This window comes from Balearica regulorum, chromosome 14 (assembly GCF_011004875.1).
Source record: "Balearica regulorum gibbericeps isolate bBalReg1 chromosome 14, bBalReg1.pri, whole genome shotgun sequence".
NCBI classification, from domain to species: Eukaryota; Metazoa; Chordata; class Aves; order Gruiformes; family Gruidae; genus Balearica; species Balearica regulorum.
This window is the reverse complement of record NC_046197.1, coordinates 8769850-8778987: the sequence shown is the minus strand read 5'-3', so window position 1 is coordinate 8778987 and position 9138 is coordinate 8769850. Positions and strand designations below refer to the sequence as shown.

General features: G+C 42.5%; 1 long non-coding RNA gene across 5 annotated transcripts in view; it reads left to right on the top strand.

The window, feature by feature from the left end:
• Nucleotides 1-674: 674 nt before the first annotated feature.
• The window catches only part of LOC142603841 (uncharacterized), a 37065-nt gene continuing 28601 nt past the window's right edge, over nucleotides 675-9138 (top strand). For 2 of the 5 annotated variants that reach the window (XR_012837722.1, XR_012837724.1), the window contains exons 1-3: nucleotides 675-2253; nucleotides 3041-4476; nucleotides 6583-6739. This is a non-coding gene — a long non-coding RNA (uncharacterized LOC142603841). Of the gene's footprint in view, nucleotides 2254-3040; nucleotides 5810-6582; nucleotides 6740-9138 lie in introns of those variants that run through there. The other 3 variants (XR_012837721.1, XR_012837723.1, XR_012837720.1) reach the window with 3 other exon arrangements.

Below are 9138 nucleotides of genomic sequence, written 5' to 3'. Positions count from 1 at the left end.
GTCAGAAGCGATGAGGTGTTTCCTGTCTGAGACATCAGCTTTGGTCTTCAGTGCGTTGGAACAGTAATTATCTGTAGTCCAATACTTCTGCCTTGGGGTGAGGTTGTCACATCAGACACAGTTGTGTCAGGGCACAACCCTGCAGCCACAATCCTTAGGGCTTCTGCCTGCCTTTTGCCACCCAGGCCCTGATGACTCTGAAGGGCCGCACCAGTGCCAGATTTCCTTCTTTTGAGCCTCTGGATGAATTATTTTGTTAACAGAGACTGCTGTGCAACTCTGGAAGATTTTTACCTCTGTGTCTGTGTCATTGTAGTGAAAAAAAAGGGAAGGAAATTTATAACTTACCTCTTTGAAATTCTCAAAGGCTTCCAGAAAAGTGCAAAATGTTATACTGTTATACTCCTTGGCTATAAATTTCATTTTTTATTACTAGGAATTCTGCTATGTGTTAGGGCACATTCTGTCTATGTGTGTGGCCACTTCTGGTGCCAAAAGAAAACATAAAATAGCCTATTTTTCAATATATATGCCCTCAAGCCATTATTCTGCATCTGACCTACAGCCTGGGTAGAGTTGCTTTGGCTGCAGTGAAGGTTTCACTCTTCTGTTTTACAGCACCTGGAAGAAGGCCAGGCACTGGAGAGAGCAAGCAGGAGTATGAGATACTACTGTGTGTCAGGACAGCCCTAAAATGAATGTCGTGTATTCTCAGCTTTGAGAACTGAATTCCATGGGTTGTAATTGAATCCGCTGTCAGACCCATGGGGCTCAGTTCTTCAGCTTGGATATTTCTGTCTTCACATACACAGGAGATCAAAGAAGCACTTGATCATTCGCTGACTCTTCTGGATGGTGATAGCAGCAAGTAGGAGAGAAAGAATGTGAATCACTTTAACAGGGAGGTTTCATTGCAAAAGCCAGGCTCTCTCATGTTAAATAGCTATGTAGTGATTGAATCTTTTCTTAGCTGATATGCTTTGTGTTGCTGCTCACTGTTTAATGCACTCTGTTCTTTCCTCTCAGTTTTATTAAGGTTACATGTAAATCCCTGAGATATTGTTGATTGAATGACAGTCCCCAAATATTGCGAAGAGGTGCAGTGCTCCTAATGGCACCTATGGTGAGCTGCACTAGGCCAGTCAAGCCCTGGACCTCCCTGGTCTGAAGGCCATGTTTGCCTACTGATAATCTGCTGTAACCTCCTCTGTCTGGTACTGCTGCTGTACAGTTATTGTTTCTCTTGCCTTGTCTTATGCCAAAGACCCATTTTCAGACAACAAAACCACTTAGTGGTGACTGTAAAGAATATGTATTTGCACCAATCACCAGCACCCTCACATAAACACAGATTTGCTTTCCTGAAGATGGTAATGTGCTCCCAAAGTGTTTGGATTAGGGAGCTTCTAGTGTAATCAGTGATGGCACTGTGTGTGCTGTTTGAAGGCTCAGCAGCATAAGCATTCCCTTATTGGGGGATTCATTCAAGTCACAGGTTGATTTTTTTTTTTTTTTTCCTCAGAAGATCTATGTTCAAATTTTTTGTTCAGCCATCAGGAAAGTAATATTTGTGGTCTTTAAGCATGTAAAAAGTTATTATTACCAATGAGCTTTCCACCTATTTCCTGCAATAATAACACCTTCCTAAATTACATTTTTCCAACTCAGTAAAGTGGATCATGCACTGATCTTATCCCTGTGGTGCTTTTAAAAGCATAGAAATTTTAAAATCCCACAGGTGCAGGAGCAGCGCATTCAGCTAAGTAGCTTAAAACTGTCATGTGCCTTTTATTCTGAAAATGTATTTACACTAAAAATAATCAGATATAATCACTGTTGCCTGTGGATACAGATGTACCTTTATACTGATGTGCTTTTCATATAAATTTTTATTCTAGGTTTTGAAGAGTTTCTTTGTGACTGTCTGAAAGGTATCATGCTCACCAGTCTAGAGATTATAGTTCTTGGAAGAGCTCACCAGTTCCACCAGCTCCTGCTGTAGGAATATCCATTAAACAAGAAGGAGAAACACACAAAGCAAAGGATGATATTGAAGTTTCTTTTTTTTTTTTTTCATTTGGCTGAAGGTGCAAAACTTCATCTACTTCCTTCACTATGAAGCCCAGCCTCCAGCAGAGAAGACAGTTTGTGTATGGTGGTAACCACACAAGGCCACTGATGAAATCAAGACGGTCCTTGGTTACAGGAGTCTTTGCAGTCCCATCTCTTTGAGGACAGTCCTCAAAATGTGGTGTAAGTAATGCTTTTTTTTTTTTCCTCAGAAGTCTACAGTAAATTGTGAACTAATAATAGTGCTATTGATGTTATCTCAAATTAAGCTTAAGTAGTTAAAACATGGAGGGGTGAACAAGTCACCATCACGTAAGTGAAGGAACAGATACAGGGCTGTTACACTCTGATAGTGGTTCACGCCTGTGATCGTACTTGCTGGAAGGGTGAGGGGTTCCCGTGGTGGGTCTGAGCCATGCGTGTATACCCCCAGAGTGGAGTGCCTCACTCCCTACAAATTCATACACCAGATTACCACGCCTTTGGTGAACTGCAAATGGGATATCATACCAACTATACCAACTAGATACCAGCTATAGTTGGTAGCTACGTCTGCACGGGGCTGAACCTCCCCAAGTGCCGTGGACTGCCTATGTCTAAGTGGAAGTCGTGAAACTTCTGTCGAGCTCTTGAGCTCCAGCTCTCCATGAACGTTGGGCTTGCATTAGGAAAACAGTTGCACAACCCATGTGTAATTAAAAAGTAGTTGATATTTGTGTCCTGAGCAAGTAGATGTTCTGATCGTAGCTGCTCATGAAAAATGGTGAAGGAAAGAGCTGTTCCCAGAGTTTGTTATTCTCAAGCCTTTTTTCTCTCAAAGCTGCCTAAGTGTTTTCTGTGCTCTACAACTGCTGCTGGGTGAGAAAGAACAGATTAAAACGATTAGGCAGAGATATTTTAAAAGCAGAAGCAAGCCTGCCTTTCAGCCCCGTGGTGACCGGCCACTGAGTGTGTTCTTCCTTTGCTACAGGCTACTAGCGTTACTTCTGAACCTTGCTTGCCCTGGATGACAAAGCAGCTTCTTTTTGGATATTCTTGGGATCTTTAAACCAGTAAGTTTTCTAGACCCAGACTGTCCTACTGACAGTGCTGTGTCTTTCCAGCAGACTAGAAAGTATTTTTAGCATGTGGTTTCAAAACAATGAACTTTCTGTCTGCCTAATTATGCTGCCTCGCAGCATACACGTTTATTCTACTTCACTGTAAGCGGGGCAGTCCTCAGGATGCCCCAGCCTGCAGCTCACGCCCCAGCCAGCCTGCACAGGGATACGTGCCTCTCAGCACACTGCAGTAATGCAGTGTCACAGTGCTGAAGGTAAAGCGGCTCAGTGACTCATTTCCTGACGCTCTGTCAGATGTACGACATGTTATGTGTATTAATTGATACAAATCCTTACTGAATTCAGCAGCTTTGTGCACAAGCACCAGAAGAGAAAGCAACATGACTCCAACGACTGCATCTCTTCTGAAGGATTTTCTCATCTCCTGTTCCCTGACTTACAGAACTGATCTCTTTAATCTGGTCCTCTAAATGTTTCATTTTGGAGTGAAATTCTGATTTTTGATTGTGCTCTTTTTCCTCTTGGCAGAATCATTCAGGTGAATTCAGCTAAATTTGTTAGTGCTATAGATTTGAAACTTGATTTTCGAGCAAGTAAAGCATTTGCTAAAAAGATATACCCTCTCTATATCTTTTTCAATTTGATCTGTTCCACCTTCTGGTGCTTATTCACAGATCTTACTCTGTTTATTTTGTTCTGAATAAATCAATGGGCTGAATCCCCCTGGCACAGCTCTGGCAGCCCAGCAAGGCTACCTACATTTTGCAGATGAATAAACCGTTCAAACACTTAAAATGGAGAAGCAGCCCTGAATTCTGTTGCATGCTCGTTGCTCTTCACTTGTGGCTTTCAGCTTACTATTCACAACAAACAAATGAGGACAAACACCTACACCCTTCTCCTGGTATGAGCATTGTGCCCCAGTGTCACCCACTGCCACTGTGTGCGGTTTGCTGCCTCCCCCTCCCTTGGCTGACATTCCGTCCCCACTTCTTGGTCCTTGATCCCTCCCTGCCTCTCTCTTGTGGTTTGTTTTTGGGTTTTGTTTTGGGGTTTTTTTTTTTTGCCTTTTTTTTTTTTCTTTTCTCCCCTGTATATTGTGGGATTGTCCCTTTTTGATTTCTTTTTCTTTCCTTTTTTTTTTTTTTTTTTTTTTTTGGTAGCTCATCCCCCAGGACTCTTTTCTCTCTGATTCAAGATAGTGCTTGAATCTGGTGGAAAAAAGCAAACCTCGAGTGCTGGAGGGGCTTGTGCAGGACTTCAAAAGTAGAATGGAAACAAATGGTGAAGCAATACAGAGAGGGCAGTGGACAAAGGGAGACAGGAGCTAGCACAGCAGTAACAGGTCTGTAGGTGTTTGCATGTTTGGCATTACAAGTAAGGTGAGAAAAGTGCCCTGTGGCATTAAGCATGGCTCCCTTTTGCTGCCTCCCACCCATCATCTTCTCCTTAAGCCTCTGCATTTCTCCTTTATACTGTGTGTGCCTTGTCCAGTGAATGCTGATGAGAGGCATTCGTGCAGGCTGCAGACAGCCGTTTATTCTCAGCAACTGGTCTTAGGCCTTTTCAAATGAGTGGCTGTGCGTGGCACACTCCTCTAGAGATGGCTCTGCGCTTGCTGCCCTTTGGTACCCCAAGACAAGATAGCTGGTGCTGACTGTGGCTCATCTTTTTGGCTAACATCCCTTTTTGCTTCCAGGAAAATGATGAGTTTATGTCAGGTTCAGTAATCCTGATGTCTGCACAGCTGAGAGAAATAGCACTTTAATGTGAGCGTGCATGTGTATATATGGATACTACAGCTTTGACAAGCCTCTCATCTGCGTTGGAAAAGAAACAGCAGGGCTTAAAAGCTATGGAGTCACAATATGCTGACTAAGGTCACTAGTTTTCAGTGACTCACAATCTGTTTTTCTGGCAGCCCAACTATACAGCAGGTTGTGCTTTTTTTATCTTCCATTTCTTTCCTTTAAAAAAAGTCTACATCAGAAAAGTTAATACCTAAAGATATCCTGGAAGATCTGTCCTTTTGACAGGATACATGCACTCAGGTACAGACATATCTGTTCACTGGCATCCCTCCCTCACTCTACTGTACTAACCTATTTTTGCACTGGCAAAGAGACGCTTTTTAAATTTACATTAAGGTATTATGAAAGATACTTGCTGGGTTGTCTCTCTGGTAGTCATCCTTATTTTCCATTTTCTGAATGCTCACTGCTGACCTGAGGAGGACTGTTGGGCAAAGCCAGCTGAAGCCAGCCCTTATCCCACTGAGGCACTGAGATGTTTCTGGCTGCCGTTAAGTATCTACTTTCTAAAATGGGGGACTTTTTAACTTTTTTTTTTTTCTGTGCCAAAGATAGGACTTACACTGCCTCAGCACTTAAGGATAACATTTGGAATTGGTCAAAGAATGTCATTTGTTGAAGAACCTGCAAAGATAAATTTTTTTTTTACTTTCATTTTTCTCAATTTTTAAAAGGTTTTTTTCTGAATGTCCTCCTTTGTTTTCCTCTCTCATTTTCTCACCCCACAAAAATTTTGTTGTCTACTATCTGTTGAAAAAACTATATATTTGGAACAAACCAACCTACAGTCATCGGGAAAGGCAGCTGTTTCATTTCAAGATGTGAAGGAAATTTTTCAATCAGATTTGAAATAAAAGTACACTGCCCAGAAGATTTGTCTGTATTGATTAATATCTGTTCCTTGCCTGCAAACCTTGAACTCTGCTGTTGTGCAGGTGATGGCAGAGCACCACAAACCTTCCTGTGTCACTGCTGAAGTACCAGGCAGCAATGTGGAGGGACCTCTTAGAAGCAGATCATAGATAAATGAACCAATTTGTATAAGAATAATCATCACTGGGATGATTCTTTCAGAGTCATAATAGTGTATTAAATAATGATTGTTAATTTGTTGTTTAGGAAAAACCCCTAACTCAGCCAAGCATTTCCACTTTCTATAGCTAGCAATTCAATTACTGTTGTGCTGGAGCTAAATCTCTTCGTATTCCTGTGAGAAATTTTATTCTTTATTTATTCTCATTTTATAGACTGGGGCAGAGGGACATACTTGGCTGAGGACACAAAATGAATCTATTTGAAGTTTTCTAGGAATTTTGCCATAGTTAGTATCACTGGTTGAAAGGCTTGAGTATAAAGGAGGCTGTCAGTGTTGTCCATAGCCTAGCCCTCCTCTGAACAGATGCCCACAGTGCAGAAATGTCCTTTTTCTGCTTGCACTGTTGCTCAGAAAGTTGCTCTGCCTATTCCTGCCAGGGAGAGATCTTACAGGAGAGGAAAATGCCTCCTGATGCCCACAAATCCCCAGCTACCATCAGTGCAGGACCACCTAAATCACAGTCCCACTTCAAAAGCCTCCTGCTAACATTTTACAGTTTTGCTTGTTTTTCACATTTCCTTCTTTCTGTGTTTTCTTGTGCAAGCTCAGGCAAGGAAGAGTTTTTCCTGGATACAGAAATCTGCAGCTCTCATGGCATTTTTAGGCACATTGCTGCCAATGAACCGGTTCACGCAGAAAGCCCTCCCAGAGCGGACCCGAGGCCGCAGCACATCCTTCAGTGCCTGGGCACTTGCACCATGGTAGGTGCTTAGCAGTGGAAATTTTTATCTTTTCCAGCAGGAAAACAAAGCTCTTCTCTTGACTGAGATCTCATGCAGCGCTGACAGCATTTGCTGGGGCGCTGCCAAATAACAAAGGGCAATATCTTCTTTAAAAAGCAGAAAGCGTATTAAAAGTTTCTATGCTGTGTTTGTGAAAATCTTGGAGTCACTTGATTAGGAGCTTGAAGTTGGTCGGACTCCTTCCAGCTTCCCTACTTCACCCTCATTTCTGTGCGATACTGCAGCTGCTCTGATGAAAAACAGTTATTTAAAAATTTGCTTGTAGCTATGGCAACCTTCATGCACTGTATTTCAATTGAAACTCTGAAACAGCAGCAGAAGTTTCTTAATAGGATATTTATGAAGATTTTGGTCTTTGTATATTTTAAAATGGAAATATTCCATTTTTAAAGGGGGGGTTATCAAAATCTCATTAATTTTGGAACTGCATTTTTGTGGTGAGAGCTGCTGCTTAGCTCTTTTTTGTGGTTTTTTTGCTTTTTTGTTGTTGTTTAAGATTCCTCTGGTTGCTTTAACTCTTGAGACCCTAAGCCCTGGGGCAATTTCCAAGTGCCTGCTTCTCCTGTCTGTGCCTGGCCTCCCGCAACCCGTTGTGTTGGGATCAGGCTGGTGGGGCTGGAGCATTGCCAGGGATCTCAGACTTTGCCTTCCTGCAATAAATAACCCAGGTGGTTTATTTAGCCCTTTGCCCATGCAGTTGCCAGGTGTTTGCCTGCTCAGAGAGAAGCAAATAGCTGTACTTGCAGTTGGATTATTTAGTACCTCAATGATATTTCAATGTTTCTTCTCAAAGGCACAAACTTTCAGGGTGTACTGTTTGTCTGGGCACAGCCACAGTAGGTTTTAACCTCACAGACAGCTCAGTGTGCTGCCTGTACCTCGGAAGGGTTAAATTTTCAAACCTGCTATTTTTCTTTTGTTTTCTTCCCTCTTTTTTCTCTGCACATTCACACCTTCAAAATCTTGAGGATAAAATTAAGGAAGCCTTACTGAGACATACACTCTGCTGCCCTAAACCCCCTTGAGCCATGATGATATGTTCTGGTGCCTCCGAAGTGTGGATTAGGTCTAATTAATACTGTTTCTTGATCAATGGTTTTGACACAAACGCATCGAAGGGATTTATGTAATTACAGCTGAAACAGTAATGGCTGTTTGCTAGGAAGCTCCCAGCGCTGCAGCAGGGAAGTGTGCTCCTAGTGATGGGTTTTTTGGCCTCCTGCCACTGTAGGTGCATGACTGCCCCATCATTCTTGTGGGATTTTTTTGTTGTTGTGGTTTTTCTTTTTTTTTTTTTTGGGGGGGTGGTGTTTGTTTGGTTTTGGTTTTTTTGCTTCGACAGGTTTGAAGCTACTGGTTTGCACTGGAAGGTGCCTGAAGTGTGGACAGGTACATTCCTCAGCCAGCACAAGTTGTTATAACTGAGCACTGGCGCCTTTTATCCGTATCAACGGGATTATTCCTGACCCATATGGGGAAATGTTCATTTTTGGAAATGCCTCACAATAGGTTATAATGAGCCAGCTGAGGAGGTGTTATCAAGGTATTCAAAGAGGATTTTTGTGTTTCTTTAATCTGTAGAAAAAAGGGTTGAATTGATCATATTTCTTACAACACATCTAAGAGAAAACATGCAAGGGATGTGAAACATTCAACACCCTCTGGCCCTCCTATTCCGCGTTTCAGATGAGTGGTATTGTCTCCACCCTCCTCCTGGCACAAGGGACATCCAGTGTCTGATCCATACGCCACAGCTGTTGCTGTGATCAGATGAGACAGGACCAGGACACAGAAGAATATACACGTATTAGATAGGCAGGGCTCTTGAAGGGGAATTGCACTACTGCAAAAGAGATTAAATTAAATGATGAAACTTTGCAGTCCATTGAATGCACTAAACCAACTACACTTTATTCGGGGTTGTGAAGCTCTAATGGAGGTTGGAAAAGCCGCCAAAGGTGTTGGAATTACATCTGTATTGGAATGGGAAGTTTCTGGTTGGATAAGAAATTAGAAGGATTGAAGAAAATAAGGCTGGGTGGGATCTTAAGGAATTCTCTAGTCTAGGCCATGCAATGTGCTGAGAGGCATTAATAGACATCAAGGAGATGCAGGGCTTGGGTTCAGGGCTGGATCTGGTGTTTGGCAGTTTTATGTTGTAAAATTTCCCTATCATAGTACAACCACAAATCAAAGGATTTGCACAGCCCTGCATGCCTTTGGCATGGAGGGGAAGGCACAGGAATGAGGAGAACTGGGGTGTGCCGGTCCTTTGCTGAGTACCAGCAAGGTCTTTTATAAACCAGGGCAGCATGAAAGAGGCTGGAGCTACAGGGCTGCAGAGTCATCATCCAGCC